This window comes from Pezoporus flaviventris, unplaced genomic scaffold, assembly GCF_033815535.1.
Source record: "Pezoporus flaviventris isolate CSIRO_AGI_PZ_B2104156 unplaced genomic scaffold, CSIRO_AGI_Pfla_v1 ptg000116l, whole genome shotgun sequence".
Taxonomy (NCBI): domain Eukaryota; kingdom Metazoa; phylum Chordata; class Aves; order Psittaciformes; family Psittacidae; genus Pezoporus; species Pezoporus flaviventris.
Window position 1 is genome coordinate 2,123,327 of NW_026892664.1, and position 21,369 is coordinate 2,144,695.

Genomic DNA, 21,369 nt, shown 5'->3' on the forward strand with positions numbered 1-21,369 from the left:
TGAGACACCAGTGATACCAGTGAGACACCAGTGAGATACCAGAAAGAAACCAGTGGTACACCAGTGATGCACCAGTGACACACCAGTGAGACACCAGTGATAGCAGTGAGACACCAGTGATACCAGTGAGAAACCAGTGAGACACCAGTGATACCAGTGAGACACCAGTGAGATACCAGAAAGAAACCAGTGGTACACCACTGATGCACCAGTGACACACCAGTGAGACAGCAGTGATACCAGTGAGACACCAGTGATACCAGTGAGACACCAGTAATACCAGGGATACCAGTGAGACACCAGTGATACCAGTGATACACCAGTGAGACACCATTGAGACACCAGTGATACATCAGTGAGACACCATTGAAACACCAGTGATACGAGTGAGACACGAATGAGACACCAGTGATACCAGTGATACACCAGTGACACACCAGTGAGACACCAGTGAGACAGCAGTGAGACAGCAGTGAGACACCAGTGATACCAGTGATACCAGGGAGACACCATTGAGACACCAGTGATACATCAGTGAGACACCTGTTATTCCAGTGAGACACCAGTGAGACACCAGTGATACCAGTGATACCAGTGATACCAGTGTTACACCAGTGAGACACCAGTGAGACACCAGTGATACCAGTGAGACACCAGTGAGACACCAGTGATACCAGTGTTACACCAGTGAGACACCAGTGAGACACCAGTGATACCAGTGAGACACCAGTGAGACACCAGTGAGACACCAGTGAGACACCAGTGATACCAGTGAGAGACCAGTGAGACACCAGTGAGACACCAGTGACACCAGTGATACACTAGTGACACACCAGTGAGACACCAGTGGTACACCACTGATACACCAGTGATACCAGTGATACACCAGTGAGACACCAGTGACACCAGTGAGACAACAGTGATACACCAGCGTTACAGCAGTGATACACCAGTGATATACCGGTGATACCAGTGAGACACCAGTGACACACCAGTGATACCAGTCAGACACCAGTGAGATATCAGAAAGAAACCAGTGGTACATCAGTGATGCACCAGTGACACACCAGTGAGACACCCGTAATACACCAGCAAGACACCAATGATACACCAGTGATACTAGTGATACCAGTGAGACACCATTGAGACAGCAGTGATACCAGTGAGACACCAGTGAGACACCAGTGACACCAGTAACACACCAGTGAGACACCAGTGATACACCAGGGATACCAGTGATACACCAGTGAGACACCAGTGAGAAACAGGTGATACACCAGGGATACCAGTGATACAATAGTGAGACACCAGTGAGACACCAGTGATACCCCAGTGATAGCAGTGAGACACCATTGATACCAGTGAGGCACCATTGAGACACCAGTGATACCAGTGAGACACCAGTGATACCAGTGATACTCCAGTGAGACACCAGTGATACCGGTGAGACACCACTGATACCCCAGTGATACCAGCGATACAGCAGTGTCACACCAGTGACACCAGTGAGACACCAGTGATACCCTAGTGATACCAGTGAGACATCAGTGATACCAGTGATACCACTGAGACACCACTGAGACACCAGTGATACCAGTGATACACCAGTGAGACACCAGAAAAACACCAGTGGTACACCAGTGATGCACCAGTGACACACCAGTGATACCAGTGAGACACCACTGACACCAGTGAGACCCTAGTGATACCACTGAGACACCAGTGATACCAGTGATACCAGTGAGACACCATTGAGACACCAGTGATACCAGTGAGAGACCAGTGAGACACCAGTGATACCAGTGATACACCAGTGAGACACCAGAAAAACACCAGTGGTACACCAGTGATGCACCAGTGAGACACCAGTGAGACACCCATAATACACCAGTGAGACACCAGTGATACACCAGTGATACTAGTGATACCAGTGAGACACCAGTGAGACACCAGTGAGACACCAGTGACACCAGTGAGACACCAGTGAGACACCAGTGATACACCAGGGATACCAGTGATACACCAGTGTCAATGTGTGGGTCAGTCTGTGGGTCAGCCTGTGGGTCAGTCTATGGGTCTATGTGTGTGTCAATGTGTGTGTCAGTCTATGGGTCCATGTGTGTGTCAATGTGTGGGTCAGTCTGCGGGTCAGTCTATGGGTCTATGTGTGTGTCAATGTGTGGGTCAGTCTGTGGGTCAGACTGTGGGTGAATGTGTGGGTCATTCTATAGGTCCATGTGTGTGCCAATGTGTGTGTTAATGTGCGGGTCAGTCTATGGGTCAGTCTGTGGGTCAGTCTGTGGGTCAGTCAATGGGTCCATGTGTGGGTCAATGTGTGGGTCAGTCTGTGGGTCAGTCTATGTGTCCATGTGTGGACACTTGGATGTTGACGTGGCTCCTCCCCATTGGTTCCCTTTGTTGCAGGGGTCTCATTACCGAGCAGTTTCGGGAAGTTTCGAGAAGCTGCCGGAGGCTTCGAGAAGCGCCCACTGCCAGCCTCCAGCCTCCTCACCGCCGCAGCCCCCTCCCCTGCCCTCAAGCGTTGCAACAAGACACCACTTCGAGCCACCCAACCCCTTTTCTCTCTCACAATCCCGCGCAACAACACAACTGACCTCCCCCCATTACCTACAGAGTACAACAGGTACAGAGTCAAAAGGAGAATTGTTTCACATAACGACAGCCACAGAGAGCCTCCCTCCCCCCAAACTTCTTGATGAACAAACCCCACACATTACACTGGGTACCACAAAGTGGGACCCCAGCACCCAAAATGGGACCTGGGTACCCAACAATGGGACAGTAAACAGTCTTCCTCTTGCGAGTAGGGGTCTTCAAGAAGATGTAAGCAGTCTTCCTCACGGTGCACTTTTCACCTCTGGCACAGTTGGGCCCCCCAGCAATCACACAACCAGCTATATCTGTAATTATTCTGATAACTAGCAAGGATTTAAAACAGTGTGACCTTCCTGCAAAATTTGTTGCAGGATGGGCAGACAAGGAGTATCCCAAGCTAGCAGAGCCTTGGGAGGCTCTGTCTCCAAACTAACAGATAAGTAGAAGGATGGTGTGAAATAACTCATTCATGTTTAGTGGGGCCACTAAAGCCTGTTATCTCACCACAGGCTTACAACACAAACATTGCTCTTTAAAACTACTTTAGAAGACTAGTGTGAAACAATTAACTCGTGTTTAGTGGGGCCACTACATTCCACAGACTTACAACATAAACACTGTTCTCTTTCCGCAACCTAAGTTAAGCTAAAAAGTACTTTACATTTTCCAGGCACCACCTTTCCTTATATCAAGATTCACACACACACCACCCCTTTCTTTTACCTTTACAAATTCTTTTGCTATGTGACTCCGTTTTGATCAAGAGATCTGAACCTTTTTAACTTGTTGTCTAGTCTTGGGTCTTTAGCGTGTTTTGTTTCTGTTATTGTAAACTCGTACAGCTATATCCACATAACCACACCTATGATTTGCAAAAGCCAATACATTTATGTGTTTATCGCACTATTTAATCCATAGGAAATCAGCTACACGTGACTTTAACAAACCAGTGGTAACTGGGGCCGAGGAATTATTGTGGTCAGGCTTCAATTCACTGGACTTAAAGTGTTTCTTTATCCAAAGTTCAGGACAAGTTTCCTTCCCTTTGGCTGCAGCAGCTTCATTCCAGATGCCCCAACAGCCCTTATTGAGTGAAGATTCATTCCAAGAAAGAAGGTAGGTTCCCTTCTCGACCCTGTTCCATTTCTAACCCTACAACATGGAAGCACTTAAGGAAGCTTCCTCAGAGCAGCCAGGGCCATGGGCAAAGGGGAATAAACCATGTTAGGGCAGGCAAAAGCCCTTCAGGAAACAGGCCAAGTTGATTGTGGCAGACACAGTGTGGAGGTAGGGGAAAATGACATCAAGCCCCCCGATTGTCCTTTTATACCTTTAGGATTCAGCGTTTCCTCCCTGCCACCATCTATCTCTGTGGATGCCAAGGACATCACAAATCACACCTCCAAACATGTTTCGGGATGGAGTAGAAGACTGGGACAGCGTCATTCCCAGTTTTCATAATGCTCAAAGGCATTTTCAATTCCTAAAGGCTATGGTTTTAGCAATGTCGATGTCAGTACAACCTGCTTTCCTGAGACAGTTATGAGGTGACAGCCCATAGCAGTCCTTAGGGTGAAGGAGTTTTGGACGGGATGTTGGTGAACAAGTCAAGGATCAGGTCTGAAGGAGGCTGGAAAATAGCCAATATCTGCATTTTAATGTCAAAAGAGAACTGATTTCCTCTTTTACTGCATGGGTGTGCTTCTGGGAACAGCGCAGGGAAGAGCACTGCTGAGATGATGATGAGGGAGGGAGCTGTGTGCCATTTAGCCATGAGACTGGTTGGGACCAATATGATCCGAGGACATGAGGAACACAGTTCTTTTTGATAATGGCCTTTATGTCCATTTAATGATGTCATTATTTTATCGAGACAGAGGAGGTGTATAGTGTTCAGTATTTTCTTCCGATGTAGCTGCTATTATGGTTCTTACATCTGATAGTAAAGATCTCGCCTATCGAAAAGCAGCCTTCAAAACAGGTGGTCCACTTGGGTTGCACAGGCACGCTCTACTTGCACTGTTGAGCATGCATCCATAAACGCTGTTGTTCCCTATTCCAGGAGGGTTCCAGCTCTCCCAGTCATTACTCTTAATGCAACATAAAGTCCAGGAGCGCTTTCTCTCCAGAGCTGGGCAATCACAGCTATTTGGTAACACAGTGACAACAACTTACTGTGGTATTGACACGGTTGGTGAGGTTTTGGTGAAGTGCAGAACAGGAGATCAGTGAGGAGTTGAATATCCTTCCCCCTTGGGGGTTTGGGTTCTTTTTAGTACAACTTAGAATCATAGGATGGTTTGGGTTGGAAAGGACCTTAAACTCATCCAGTTCCAGCCCCTTGCCTTAGGCAGGGACACCTCACACTACACCGTGTCACCCAAGGCTCTGTCCACCCTGGCTTTGAACACTGCTGGGGATGGAGCATTCACAACTTCCCTGGGTAACCGATTCCTGTGGGTTCCTTCGACCTGCTGGTCACCCTTCCTCTTGATGTCCATGTCAGCGACAAAGCTGTTAAACAAGACCGGTCCCAACCCCAATCCCTGAGGAACACCACTCGTTACTGGTCTCCAAGTGGACATGGACCACAGCTTTTTTGCCTGCGGCCATCCAGCCAGCTCTTTATCCACCAAGCGGTCCACCTATCAAATTGATGTCTCTCCAGTTTAGAGACAGCAATAAGAGGAATAGAGGAGCAATAAGGAATTCCTGCTTCTCAACTTCAACCTTGTTGGCGAGGCCTTACCCACCACCCTCACAGAAAGAACTTCTTCCTATATCCCTGTTCCAGTTTGAACACATCAGCCCTTGTCCTATAGCTCTGGTCCCTGATGAAGGTCCCATCTCCAGCATCCTCATGGAACCTGGAAGGAATCCTTCTTGGGATGCTCCCAGCAGCTCCCTGTCACTTTGCAATGGCTGTGGATGCTGAGCACAGCTCTCTTCCGTCAGGAGATGCCAGCTGCTCCTCCCGCCACATTCCCAAAGGGAGCACCTTTCCCTTGTGTCCTGGGTTCAGCAGTAGCAGTCATGTTTCTCCTTTGTGGTAGCTGGTGCAGTGCAGTGTTTGACTTCCAGCCTGGGAACAGTGTTGGTGAAGTCGATGTTTTCAGTTGTTGCTAAGTGATGTTTACCCTGACCAAGGACTTTGTGAGGCTCATGCTCTGCCAGGGAGCAGGGGAAGCCGTGAGGAAGCAGAGACAGGGTGCCTGACCCAGGCTAGCCAAGGAGGTATTCCATACCACAGCACGTCATGCCCGGGGTGGGGGGTAACTGGGAGTTACCCAGAAGGACACTGGCTTCCGGGTGGGACTCATTTCTTGGCCGGTGGTATCGTATTCTCTTCCCTTGTTATTTTCCCTTATCATTGTTGTCGTTGGTAGTATCGGTGGTGATTTGTGTTGTTCATTGGTTGCTGGACTGTTCTTGTCTCAACCCGTAGGAGTTGCACTCTTTCGATCCTCTTCGCCGCTCGTCCGGGAGCGGGGAAAGGGAGAGCCCTGGTGGGGGGGGGTGGCCCTCAATTGCTGTCAGCCCGGCACCACTCACTGGGAGTGAGTGAACAAGCTGTCTGGCTAGGGTTTAAACCATGACAGTTCCTTTCGGCGCCCAACGTGGGGCACGAGGGGTTGAGATAAGAACAGATCTGACTGGATTGATAGTCACTCGTCACAAGGCTGATTTATTGGCTCTCAAGGTTGTTCCTCTTGATCTCACAGTTTCAGTATATCATATCTTACTTCCATCCAGTATTTGCTGTGTTAGTGTTTTTCAAGTGTGGGGCTTGGGCTAAGGTTTTTGTCTCATTGTACTTTATGGTAATGACTTGTAATACAATAGAATCATTGATCATGAAACTGATCTGGCTTATGTTCCCAGTGTGGTCACCACCTTTATACTTTGGGAGGTATATGATGGAGGTGCTTAGCAATTACACATCTTTTTTCTCCTTCGCAGGTGCTCAAACTGTGAAGGAGACATCCTTTTACCCTCCCAGTCCTCCCCCCAGACCATTTACATTTGAGAGTTTTGAAGTTTTTGAATGGCCTTTTAATGCTGTTGAGACTTGTTTGCTGATGGTGATGGGAATCACCATGCTAGCACGCATACAGAGTGTGTTTTGCCCACTGCTGATTTCAAGAGTTAAGCAGAGTCAGGTTTGGGTCTTGTCTGGGGTCAAACGGCGATGTAGGAGGACCGAGAGATTTTCCCTGAGGCTGGACAGCCATGAGTGGCAGGGTGTGTGGGTGTCCTGGGTTCAGCAGTAGCAGTCATGTTTCTCCTCCTTGGTAGCTGGTGCAGTGCAGTGTTTTGACTTTTGGCTCGGGAACAGAGCTGATAACAAGGATGTTTTGGTTTGGCCAAGGACTTTGTGAGCCTCATGCTCTGCCAGGGAGGAGGGGAAGCCGGGAGGAAGCAGAGACAGGACACCTGACCCAAACTGACCAAAGAGGTATTCCATACCACAGCACGTCATGCCCAGGATGTAACTGGGAGTTAGCCGGAAGGGCTGGGAGACTGCAGGGTTGGAGGAGGTATCGGTCGGAGCTTGGTCGGGCTTGGGGGGCGAGTTATCGGTCAGTGGGTGGTGAGGTGTTGTATTCTGTTCCCTTGTTATTTCCTTTATCATTATTATCACTGGTGGTAGCAGTAGTGATTTGTGTTATACCTTAGTTACTAAACTGTTCTTATCTCAACCCGTGGGAGTTGCATTCTTTTGATTCTCCTCTCCGTCCCTCCGAGAGCAGGGGGAGGGCAAGAAAGGGGGGGGGGAAGTGAGCGAACGAATTACCTGACTGGGTTTAAACCAAGACAGTTCTTTTTGGCGCCCAACGTGGGGCACGAAGGGTTGAGATAACGACAGATTTGACTGGATTAATAGTCATTCGTCACAATGCTGATTTATTGGGTATCAGAGTTGTTCTTCTTGATCTCACAGCTTCAGACCGTTGTAACTTACGTAGAGCCGGTATTTGCTGTGATAGTGTTTATCAAGGGTGGGGCTTGGGCTAAGGTTCTTGTCTCACTGTGCTTTATGGCAATGGCTTGTAATACGGGTGGGCTGCAGCAGCAGGGCGGGACGGACGTGGCCGTGGACTTGTACCTGGCCGTCCGGCTGCTCTTCACCGTCCTGGCCCTCACCCTACTCTCCATCTTCGTGAGGCTGCGGGGAGCCGAGGGGGAGCGGCCCCGGGAGCCGGCGGCAGCCGAAGCGGCCCGGGAGAGCGGCCACGGGCACCAAGCGGCGGCGGGAGCGGGGCCGGAGGCCGCGGGGGGACGGCTGCCGGTGGAGGAGGCCGGGGCGGTCGAGGAGCAGAAGGAGGCGGCTCCCGAGCAGCGGGAGAAGGCGGCGGAGGAGCCGAGCCCCGCGGAGGAGCCGAGCCCCACGGCGGAGCCCAGCTTCGCGACGGCCGAGAGCATTCCCCGGCAGCCGCCCGCCGAGCCCCAGGAGGATGCAGGAGACCACGCAGCATTTCCCAGCAAGGCAGAGGAGGAAGAGCTGGACTCAGGAAAAGAGAAGCTGGCGGTGGGAGAGCCGGCAAGCACAGCAGCTACACCAGCCCCAGTGACAAGTACAGCAGCATCGTGTGAGAGTTCTGAAGGTTTTGAATGGCCTTTGGGTACCCTTGGGACCTGCCTGCTGATTGTGATGGGGATCAGCATGTTGGCACACACACAGGCTGTGTTCTACCCACAACCATTTTGTCTGATCTCAAAAGTTAAGCAGAGTCAGGTTTGGGTCTTGTCTGGGGTTAGACGACAATATAGGGAGACCAAGAGATTTTCCCCAAGGCTGGAGAGTCATGAGTGGCAGGGTGTGTGGGACAGTATGGGCAAGTATCTAGTCCACTGGGCCCCTCCAGTGCTTTGGAAGCATTGGAGATGGAAGGCAGCTGTACGGAGTCCCCAGCAACAAGCTGCAGAAACTGCTTAAGGGAAGGGTGAATTATTTTAAGCCTGGTGGGCCCATGGCACTTCAGGCCATGAGAGCAGAGATGCAACATACAGATGGACTCATGATCGAGGGGTGGACTTAGCAATGGACACTATTGCCCAGGTTATTCACAAGTGTGAACACTGCACACAATCTCTCCTGCTCTGGAAGACTGTTACAAGAGATGAAGCCTGACATCATGGACCAGATGGACTCAGCAGCTTTATAGGGACTGGTCCATGCACTAAGATAAGAGTGCACCGAGATAAGAGTGATGGTATATTGAAAATGCGGGATCTGAGCATGACGTGAATGGTATGGAATAAGGGGTGGATAATGTCCTGGGTTCAGCAGTAGCAGTCATGTTTCTCCTCCTTGGTAGCTGGTGCAGTGCAGTGTTTTGACTTTTGGCTCGGGAACAGAGCTGATAACAAGGATGTTTTGGTTTGGCCAAGGACTTTGTGAGCCTCATGCTCTGCCAGGGAGGAGGGGAAGCCGGGAGGAAGCAGAGACAGGACACCTGACCCAAACTGACCAAAGAGGTATTCCATACCACAGCACGTCATGCCCAGGATGTAACTGGGAGTTAGCCGGAAGGGCTGGGAGACTGCAGGGTTGGAGGAGGTATCGGTCGGAGCTTGGTCGGGCTTGGGGGGCGAGTTATCGGTCAGTGGGTGGTGAGGTGTTGTATTCTGTTCCCTTGTTATTTCCTTTATCATTATTATCACTGGTGGTAGCAGTAGTGATTTGTGTTATACCTTAGTTACTAAACTGTTCTTATCTCAACCCGTGGGAGTTGCATTCTTTTGATTCTCCTCTCCGTCCCTCCGAGAGCAGGGGGAGGGCAAGAAAGGGGGGGGGGAAGTGAGCGAACGAATTACCTGACTGGGTTTAAACCAAGACAGTGGGATAGTATGGGCAAGTATCTAGGTCAGTGGGCCCCTCCAGTACTTTGGAATTTCACTACCGAACAACTGCAAAATCCAGAAGAATTAGTAAAACACTTAAATGAGGTGTGTGGTCATTCTGGCCATACCAGAGATGGACAAATCATGGCAACGTGCTGGGGCTTGGCCTATGCTTACAGGGCCTTGTTCAACACTATCCAGCACCTTCAAAAGGAAAAGAATGTCGGCGGATCTGAGGGCAAAGCAACAGTCGCTACTCAAACTTTGGCTGCAATGAACTGCGCAGCTACCCCAGTGGCAAGTACAGCAGCTGCTCAAACTTCAACTGCAACAGACAGCGCGGTTACCCCAGCTCCAAGCACAGCAGCTACACCACCCCCAGCAACAAGTACAGTCGCTACTCAAACTTTGGCCTCAATGAACAGAGCAGCTACCCCAGTGGCAAGTACAGCAGCTGCTCAAACTTCAACTGCAACAGACAGCGCGGTTACCCCAGCTCCAAGCACAGCAGCTACACCACCCCCAGCAACAAGTACAGTTGCTACTCAAACCACAGTGATAATCACTGCAGCCAAACCAGAGGACCACTTTGTACCAATATCGGTTGCCCCTGTACGCAAGAGAACAAGTAAAAAGGAGGCAAAAAGGGTGAAGCGAGATGAAGAACCAATGAATTCACCACCCGGTCCAGAATCTGATCAGGAGTCATCATCACATGACGAAGAAGAAGAAGAGGTAACTTCTCAACCACGGACCTCAACTGAGTTGCGGAACATGCGAAAAGATTTTACCCGTCAACCAGGGGAGCACATCATCACCTGGTTACTCCAATGTTGGGACAATGGGGCCGATGGTCACGAACTAGAAGGTACAGAAGCCAAGCAGCTGGGATCACTTGCTAGAGAAGGGGGAATTGACAAAGCAATGGCAAGAGAGAAAAAGTCCCTCAGCCTTTGGAGGAGGCTCTTGGCAGCTGTGAAAGAAAGGTTTCCGTACAAGGACGATGTTACGAGTCGTTCGGCCAAGTGGACTACTATAGACAAAGGCATCCAGTCTCTGAGGGAATCGGCCATCGTAGAGATGCTCTATCACATCAAGCCGAATAACGGGGATACACCTATAGATCCAGATGAAGTTGAATGTACACGACCCACGTGGCAAAAACTTACACGGAATGCACCGTCATCATATGCCCATTCATTGGCAACAGTAACCTGGAATGACATAGTACCACTAACAGTGGATGAAATGGTTCATAAACTCCGAGAGTTCGAAGACAACCTCACCCCTTCCATCATCTCAGCTGTGAAAAAACTGTTCCAGGACCTCGAACAATTGAGGGACGATGTATCTGATTTATCCAGCTCCTCACCTGTAGCAACACACGTCTCAGCTATTAACAAAAGGCGTCCTATTGTTCAAGAGAGGAGATAGAGGAGGTATACACCACGGGGTACCCTATGGTTTTACCCGCTGGATCACGGAGAAGACATGACAAAGTGGGATGGAAAACCTACTTCAGCTTTGGAGGAACGGGTGAGTGAACTGAAGAGGGGAGCAAGGGCCAAGACTGATCGTCCCATGAGAGCTACGGCTTCAGTCTCTGGTGAGCAGTTTCCCAGATGGAATGGAAGAGCTGATTTTACTCCAGCTCCTGTGATAACGAAGAATAATCCCTTTCACCCCGATTTAAATGTCCAACGCTGTGACGACCATTAGAGGGGCCCTGCCTCCAGCCAGGTGGAGGTAGGGGACAATCGGATTTACTGGACTGTGTGGATCAGATGGCCTGGCACATCAGTCCCACACAAGTATAAGGCTCTAGTAGATACTGGTGCACAGTGTACCCTGATGCCATCAAGCTGTCAAGGGGTGGAACCCATCTATATTTCTGGAGTAACAGGAGGATCCCAAGAGTTGACTGTGCTGGAGGCTGAAATCAGCCTGACTGGGAGGGAGTGGCAAAAGCACCCTATTGTGACTGGTCCAGAGGCTCCATGCATCCTTGGCATAGACTACCTGAAGAGAGGGTACTTCAAAGAGCCAAAAGGGTACCGGTGGGCTTTTGGTATTGCTGCTTTGGAGACTGAGGAAATTGAGCAGCTGTCCACCTTGCCTGGTCTCTCAGAAGATCCCTCTGCTGTGGGGTTGCTGAAAGTTGAAGAGCAACAAGTGCCAATTGCGACCACAACAGTGCACCGGCAGCAATATCGCACCAACCGAGACTCCCTGATTCCCATCCATCAGCTGATCCGTAGACTGGAGAGTCAGGGGGTGATCAGCAGGACCCGCTCACCCTTCAATAGCCCCATATGGCCAGTGCAAAAGTCTAATGGAGAATGGAGACTAACAGTAGACTATCGTGGCCTGAATGAAGTCACACCACCATTGAGTGCTGCCGTACCGGACATGCTAGAACTTCAGTATGAACTGGAGTCAAAGGCAGCCAAGTGGTATGCCACAGTTGATATTGCCAATGCATTTTTCTCCATTCCTTTGGCAGCAGAGTGCAGGCCACAGTTTGCTTTTACTTGGAGGGGTGTCCAGTTCACTTGGAACCGACTGCCCCAGGGGTGGAAATACAGCCCTACCATTTGCCACGGACTGATCCAGACTGCACTGGAACAGGGGCAAGCTCCAGAACACCTGCAATACATTGATGACATTATTGTGTGGGGCGATACAGCGGAAGAAGTCTTTGAGAAAGGGAGGAAAATAATCCAAATCCTGCTGAAAGCCGGTTTTGCCATAAAACGGAGTAAGGTCAAGGGACCTGCACAGGAGATTCAATTTTGGGGAATAAAATGGCAAGATGGACGTAGACAGATCCCCACAGATATGATCAACAAGATAACAGCAATGTCTGCACCAATTAATAAGAAAGAAATGCAAGCCTTCTTGGGTGCAGTGGGGTTCTGGAGAACGCACATCCCAAATTACAGTTCGATTGTAAGCCCTCTCTATCACGTGACCCGGAAGAAGAATGATTTTAAATGGGGCACTGAGCAGCAACAAGCCTTTGAGCAAATTAAACGCGAGATAGTTCATGCAGTGGCCCTTGGACCAGTCCGGACCGGGCCAGATGTAAAAAATGTAGTGTACACTGCAGCTGGGGAGAACGGTCCTACCTGGAGCCTCTGGCAGAAAGCTCCAGGGGAGACTCGAGGTCGACCCCTCGGCTTTTGGAGTCGGGGATACAAAGGATCTGAGGCCACCTATACCCCAACTGAGAAAGAGATACTGGCAGCCTATGAAGGGGTTCGAGCTGCTTCGGAAGTGATTGGCACTGAAGCACAGCTCCTCCTGGCACCCCGGTTGCCCGTGCTGGGCTGGATGTTCAAAGGCAGGGTCTCCTCTACACATCATGCAACTGATGCTACATGGAGTAAATGGGCTGCACTAATGTCCTGGGTTCAGTAATAGCAGTCCTTTTTCTCCTTCTTGGTAGCTAGTGTAGTGCAGTGTTTTGACTTTCAGCTCGGGAACTGAGCTGATAACAAGGATGTTTTGGTTTGGCCAAGGACTTTGTGAGCCTCATGCTCTGCCAGGGAGGAGGGGAAGCCGGGAGGAAGCAGAGACAGGACACCTGACCCAAACTGACCAAAGAGGTATTCCATACCACAGCACGTCATGCCCAGGATGTAACTGGGAGTGAGCCGGAAGGGGCTGGGGGACTGCAGGGTTGGAGGAGGTATCGGTCGGTGCTTGATCGGGCTGAGGGAGGCAAGTTATCGGTTGGCTGGTGGTGAGATGTTGTATTCTCTTCCCTTGTTATTTCCTTTATCATTGTTACTATTGGTAGTAGCAGTAGTGATTTGTGTTACACCTTAGTTACTAAACTGTTCTTATCTCAACCCGTGGGAGTTGCATTCTTTTGATTCTCCTCTCCATCCCTCCGAGAGCAGGGGGAGGGCAAGAAAGGGGGGGGGGAAGTGAGCGAACGAATTACCTGACTGGGTTTAAACCACGACAACTAATTACACAAGGAACTCGAATAGGAAATCCCAGTCGTCCAGGCATTCTAGAAGTCATCATGGACTGGCCAGATGGCAAAGATTTTGGAATGTCACCAAAGGAGGAGGTGGTGCACGCTGAAGAGGCCCCACCATATAATAAACTGTCAGAAAGTGAAAAGCAGTATGCCTTGTTTACTGGTGGCTCTTGCCGTATTGTGGGCAAGCATCGGAGATGGAAGGCAGCTGTATGGAGTCCTGGACGACAAGTTGCAGAAACTGCTGATGGAGAGGGTGAATCGAGTCAGTTTGCCGAGGTGAAAGCCATCCAGCTGGCCCTGGACATTGCTGAACGAGAAAAGTGGCCAGTACTTCATCTCTATACTGACTCATGGATGGTGGCAAATGCCCTGTGGGGGTGGTTGAAGCAATGGAAGCAGAGCAACTGGCAACGCAGAGGTAAACCCATCTGGGCTGCTGCACTGTGGAAAGATATTGCTGCCCGGGTGCAGATCCTGGTGGTGAAGGTACGTCATGTAGATGCCCATGTACCCAAGAGTCGGGCCACTGAGGAACACCAGAACAACCAACAAGTGGATAAAGCGGCTAAGATTGAAGTGGCTCAGATGGACTTAGATTGGCAACATAAAGGTGAATTATTTTTGGCCCGGTGGGCCCATGACACTTCAGGCCGTCAGGGCAGAGATGCAACATATAGATGGGCCCATGATCGAGGGGTGGACTTAACAATGGACACTATTGCCCAGGTTATTCATGAGTGTGAAACACGTGCTGCAATTAAACAAGCCAAGCAGTTAAAGCCTCTTTGGTATGGAGGACGATGGTTGAAGTATAAATATGGGGAGGCCTGGCAGATTGACTATATCACACTGCCGACAACCCGCCAAGGCAAGCGCCATGTGCTTACCATGGTGGAAGCAACCACCGGGTGGCTGGAAACATACGCTGTGCCCCATGCCACTGCCCGGAACACTATCCTGGGCCTTGAGAAACAGATTTTGTGGCGACACGGCACCCCAGAGAGAATTGAGTCAGACAATGGGACTCATTTCCAGAATAACCTTATAGATATTTGGGCCAAAGAGCATGGCATTGAGTGGGTATATCACATCCCCTACCATGCACCAGCCTCTGGGAAAATCGAACGGTACAATGGGCTGTTAAAAACTACACTGAGAGCAATGGGTGGGGGAACTTTCAAGCATTGGGATACATATTTACCAAAGGCCACCTGGTTGGCCAACACCAGAGGATCTGCCAACAGGGCTGGCCCAGCCCAGTCAGAACTTTTACATATTGTAGAGGGGGACAAAGTTCCCGTGGTGCATATGAAGAATTTGCTGGGGAAGACAGTCTGGGTTATTCCTGCTTCAGGTAAAGGCAAACCCACTCGTGGGATTGCTTTTGCTCAGGGACCTGGATATACTTGATGGGTAATGCGGGAAGATGGGGAAGTCCGATGTATACCTCAAGGGGATTTGATTTTAGGGGAAAACAGCCAGTGAACTCAATTGTATGCTGTTGCCTGCTGTGTAATACTTTTATAGCCCATCAACTAGATATCTCCAGGTCACCAGCGACTAGCCCTGACTTCCCTCCAACCATCATCCCAACAGAGAATAAGCTTTGATAGAACCGGATGAGTTCCACAGTAAAGGAACGACCAGCATCAGCAGGCAATGATCCAATACTGCACACAGCCTTTCCTGCCCTGAAAGATTGTTACAAGAGATGGAACCTGACATCATGGACCGAATGGACTCTGCAGCATTATAGGGATTGGTCCATGCATTAAGAAAATGATCCCTTTCTCTTGCTCTGTGTGTATATGGATGTGTATATATATGTGGGATTTGAGCATGACGTGAATGGTATGGAGTAAGGGGTGGATAACGTCCTGGATTCAGCAGTAGCAGTCATGTTTCTCCTTTGTGTTAGCTGGTGCAGTGCTGTGTTTGACTTCCAGCCTGGGAACAGTGCTGTTAATACCGATGTTTTCGGTTGTTGCTAAGTGATGTTTACCCTGACCAAGGACTTTGTGAGGCTCATGCTCTACCAGGGAGGAAGGGAAGCTGTGAGAAAGCAGAGATGGGGCGCCTGACCCAGGCTAGCCAAGGAGGTATTCCATACCACAGCACGTCATCGCTGGGGTGGGGGATAACTGGGAGTTACCCGGAAGGACACGGGCTTCCGGGTGGGACTCGGTTCTTGGCCAGTGGTGTTGTATTCTCTTCCCTTGTTATTTTCCCTTATCACTGTTGTCGTTGGTAGTATTGGGGGTGATTTGTGTTGTACATTGGTTGCTGGACTGTTCTTGTCTCAACCCGTGGGAGTTGCACTCATTCGATCCTCCTCCCCATCCCTCAAAAGAGCGCTGAAGGGGAGAGCCCGGGGGGGGGGGCGGGGGCCTGAATTGCTCTCAGCCCGGCACCACTCACTGGGAGTGAGTGAACAAGCTCTCTGGCTAGGGTTTAAACCACATTATCTGCACATGTCATGAAGACAGGGATGTGTCTTTAAGGGGAGAGTAGGACCAAGCTTGTATGGGCACAGAAAGCCCTCCAGCAGGCCCGAGATCCAGGCTTTCACAATACAAGCACTCACAGCTATTTCCATCACAAGCGATGCTGCTCACTTTGCCAAAGCAAGAAGTGGTCCTTGGGGACCAACCACCCTTCCAGGAGTCATCAGCTTTAACAAGACCTTCTGGGGTTTACCAAGGAAGTTTCCTCATCACCACAAAAGCTTCTCAGAACACTTGGATGTGACTTCCCTCATTCTTCATAACAAGCCATCAGAGATTAATTAGCTGGGGATAACAAGAAAGAAACTTTCTTCTTTGTTAACAACAAAGTTCACTTCTACAGCTGCCTTGCTTGACAGAGATGGCTCATGTCCAAAGCCAGTGAGCTGGAGGGTCAGTGTGTTGGCATGTTTGTGTATTAAGGACAATTTCATGGGCCTCCACCATAGAATTCCAGCCTGGTTTGTGTTGAAAGGGAGCTTAAAGCTCCTCCAGCTCCAACCCCTGCCACGGGCAGGGACACCTTCCACTGGAGCAGCTTGCTCCAAGCCCCTGTGTCCAACCTGGCCTTGAACACTGCCAGGGATGGTGCAGCCACAGCTTCTCTGGGCACCCTGTGCCAGCGCCTCAGCACCCTCACAGGGAAGAGCTTCTGCCTAAGAGCTCACCTCAGTCTCCCCTCTGACAGGTTAAAGCCATTCCCCTTGGCCTGTTCCTGCAGGCACCTGTCCTAAGCCCCCCTCCATGTTTCCTGAAACCCCTTTAGGCACAGGTTTATGGGGAAAAGTTCCTGTCTTACGGCTCTAAAAAGAGCAAACCAACACTAGTGTCTTCTAGGCAATAATTTCCTATCCATCCATGCAGAATAGAAACCCCTCATCAGGAAGTTACTATCTGCTATTAGCAACCTTTATAAAAGCAAACACACAGCCAGGACACTGCCTACCTCCATTTTTCCTTTCCTATTCTGTTCAGGAAGTGATTTATGCATGCTGAGCTTTGAGGCTCTACTGCATTAGACATTATTGACCAAGAGAAATGATTGAGGACAGGTTGGATGGTGATTGCAGCAACCTGCTCTACTGGAAGGTGTTTCAGCCTGTGGCAGGGGGCTGGAACTGGGTGAGCTTTAAGCTCCCTTCCAACCCAAACCATTCCATGGTTGTATGAAAAGCTGCTTTCACCTCCTCACTTTTGAGTGGGGTTTCTGAAGGACCCCAACACATCAGCACAGTGAGCTGATGTTTCCAATTAGACTTAAACTGACTCTTCAGGCTATGGCCTTCTGTCTGCTCTGAACACAGTCCACATTGTAGCTGTGTCTGCCCATCACCCTTCACTGCAATTGGAGAGAACCATGCACTTTTTCCAGAAGAAATCCCTGATATGCATGTTTAAAATAGATCCAAGCTGAATCAAAGACCCCAGATGCATCCTTGTCTCCATAAGGGGAACCTTCTGTGCCTAATTCAGATGTGAAAGCCTACAGTTAGATAAGATGACTCCTTGGACCAATGTGACTCAACCCCCAAACCCTGGAATGAGAAATCATGAGTAAGCTGCAGCTGGGATGGAAAATAGCCTTTGCCTGGATGGACAGATATAAGGAAAAGAAGAAATGATAGGGTAGCTGCGGACAACACTGAGAGTCTTTGAGCCATGAAATAGGTTGGACATGTCTGGATACAACATATGGCCAGAAGCATGGAGCATCTGTGTCATCAGCACCAGATGGCATTCAAGGAAAAGCCAACCCTGCTCAGACAGTGCCTTGAAAGGCTGTTCCTGGACCAAGTTGGGTGACTGCTTATCACGGGGAATGAAGTTAAACTCTGCTTCTAGGTCAGCATGGTGGCAGCTTTCCATGGAGCAGGCCAATCCAGGAAAGCAAGACACCCAGATACATCCTATGGAAGAAATAAGTACATTTCCTATGAGGAAATAAGGAGATGGGCACATGAAGCTGAGAGCTGGTCTTCATAAGGTTCCCCACCACCATGCTGATGGAGATGAGTAAAACAGTCCCAAAGAGCAGCTTCTACACGTTGGGGAAGCCCAAGAGGACAAACGTGGTCACACTCAAGTGGTTTCCTCCAGCCACTCTCTTGGCAGCAGGAGACAAAGAAACATGGGAAGAGGTTGAATGACTTCTCCCAGCTCACAGGAACACACAGTGCATGAGGTTAATGCAGGATTTGGGGTTCCCTTTAGGACTGCACCCAATTCCTGGGAGATAAAACCATGATGGTTGAAGGTCCTAAATAATATATTAAAAATAATACCTTGATAAAATAATAGGCAATAGTTCCTATATGGAAACAAATAATCTTAAAGCTTAAATCCTAAAACTGTGGCTGCTCTGCTATGGAAAGAATTGCTCCTGCAAAACATAAGCATCTTCCCATAAGCATCCAAAATCTTTTTAAGAAGGAGGCTTGTTTGGGATGATTTCTTTGCTGTCTGTGGGAGTTGCTCTTATTTAAGGACAAGTAAATACAATAATATCATGCCTTAATCTGCCACAAGAATTAGTGTTGCATTAAATAGATAAGAAATCAAATTGGAGTGATTTTCTGACTCTGTAGTGACGTTTGAGTCAATTAAAGTGAGACCAGAATCCCTGAATGCAATTCCATGTACTTGTAGCTTCAAGGGAAAAACCACCCCTTCTCATCTGAATTATTCTTGCATATATTTCTTCCTCTGTTCTTCCTTCTATTTAAAGAACATGTGTGTATATATAGATGTACACGAGATGACTGCTGTTCATGTTAACCTGAAATATGCAGGCCTTAAAAAGATGAGGAGATGACCTTCAAATAAACATGTTGCCTGTTGAGAAATGAGCATTCCTCCTCCTTCCCCTACCACTTCACTCTTTCCATCAGCCCCTTTTCAAGCAAGATGACCATTTCTACAGCACAATTAATCTTCTCCCTCCACCCTTCCCAAAGTAGCTTTTACTTCCCCATTCCCCAGCCTGTGCTCAGATGTTCATTGCACAAGGTCCCTTGACTCACCACCAGTGCTCTTCTCATGTTGCTGGTGGGTGCCTTTGCTGCAAGGACACATTGATGGCTCATTTCAACACAGTGGACACCACAAGAGCCTTGTCCTTCTCTGATAAGGTGCTCCCCAGCCTGTCTTAGTGCTTTGAGCAAGTCCGCCTCATAGGCAGGACTCAGCATTTTCTCTTTTTGAAGTCTGTCTGATTCCACCTGCCCATTTTGGACCCAAAACTGGCCTTTGAAACAACATTTTGCATTATATGCCTCCAAATTTAAATAACCTCAGGGTGGCTTTTTACTGCTTGCAAAAGGAGGAAATGAAACCAAGACTGGGACTTGTTCCTTGTAGAAAAAAGCAGCTGACAGGAGCCAGGGCTTTAACACCTTCAAATGGGTTCAGAAGATCCAGCTGAAGTTGTCTACACCCACCTCAGGCAGGAGGATGAAGACAGTTGCTGTTTCCCATTGCTAAGGGCTCACACACTCAATGGCCATCTCCTCATCCTCATTCTCCTCCTTCCCCTTGTGTTGTACTTACATAAGTAAGTTGCAGATACATAAAGAGTAGACATATCAAACACACACCTTGCATCTAACACCCCTGAAACCAGCCATTCTCAATACCACAGCTTGTCTAAACAAAGGGCAAAACATCACCCATCCCACATCAAATACCCACATCTTATCACACACAGAAGCATGCTTTTCTCTGTGGTCTCTGCTTTACACACACATGCTGACACTGCAGGTGGCTAAAGATTGATGACTTACATTAAAAGCCAAACATGAGAGTCTCTCCTTATCTATTTATGAGCCGAAGTCCAATTACAGCTGATGAGACTCGGGCCAAGGCAATCATCAGAGCTCATTCAGATCTCTTCAGCTGGAGCAATGGAGGTGTCTGCCTTGCAGTGAGAGGCATGAACCCCACCAAATCTCCCTCAACACTAAAGGGAGCTGATGGACCCAGTAAACACATAGGGGTGACATGGTGCATTCAAATGTAAGGAGGTAAGTGCTTGCCCAAGGATGTAGGAGATGATTCCTAAATCCAATCACTAAGTACCCAAAAAGGGGAGGTAGCTCCTACCCAGCTTTTGCTCAGCTGCCTTTAAACCAGATTTAACCACAATGAAAGCAGCTCCACCTGAGAGTGGGGAGCTAAAGCCATTAGGAGCTCCTCAGCAGGAATGCCAGAAGCCAGGCACCTCATTGCCTGCTCATCATGACCCAGCAGGAAGATGCATTGCAATGCTGGCTGCTGCTTCTGCTTCCTAGGACATCATGTGGTGTTTGCTCTGCTCTCATGCTCAGATGATAACCACATTAAGGCAGTGGCAGCCCTTAGACACAGCAAACCACTCGCTTCCTTAAACACACACAACAAGGACCAAAAAGCTTTTGGGTTTGATAGCAGCAGCTCCAATGTGAAGCCACAGTGAGCAGAGCGATAGGGTTGTAGCCACAGACTTGTGTTTTTAAGACACTAAGAGTTCATGTTCCTGTTTAAACACTTGGTGATGGTGAAGGAGAGAGCAGCTGGACATAAAGTCATTGAATATTGTTGTAGAAGGCACCAGAGAGACCTTATTGTGGCCTTTCAATACCTTAAGAGGGGCTACAAGAAATCTGGAGAGGGGCTTTGAACAAGGGCCTTTAGGGAGAGGCCAAGGGGAATGGCTTTAAGCTGCCTGAGGGGAGATTGAGATGAGCTCTTGGCCAGAAGCTCTTCCCTGTGAGGGTGCTGAGGCGCTGGCACAGGGTGCCCAGAGAAGCTGTGGCTACCCCATCCCTGGCAGTGTTCAAGGCCAGGTTGGACACAGGGCTTGGAGCAAGCTGCTCTAGTGGAAGGTGTCCCTGCCTGTGGCAGGGGTTGGAGCTGGAGGAGCCCTAAGGTCCCTTCCAACCCAAACAATTCCATGCTTCTATGATTTCAGGGACAGAGAAATGATTCATGCAAGAATTAATGGTGTCCCATTCTTTTTGTCTTGATGCCACCAGCAAGTTCTCCATGTGCATTATCTTGCAGGTGAGGGTAAATCTCAGATTTCCTATTGTGAATTTGCAGCATGGGAAATTCCAGTTAGAAACAGAGGGAGAGGGAAAACCCCACTGTAAGAGCAGTCAAACATTGACATAGGGGCCAGGGAGGGTGTGAAACCTCTGCCCCTGCTTGTCCCCAAGGCTCAGCAGGAAAACAACCGTTGGCTGGGTTAAATAATAACCAGGGAATTATCAGGAAGCTTTGGGAACAAAGCAGGATTCAGCTGATTGACCCTGAGTGCCTGTGAGTTGTGTGTTGTTAAGGAATCACCAAACCACTTTGATCCAGACTTAACTGAATCCAGCCATGGAGCTTCTCCCTCCAGCCTAGGTTGTTATGTGTGTCTAGGATAGCCCT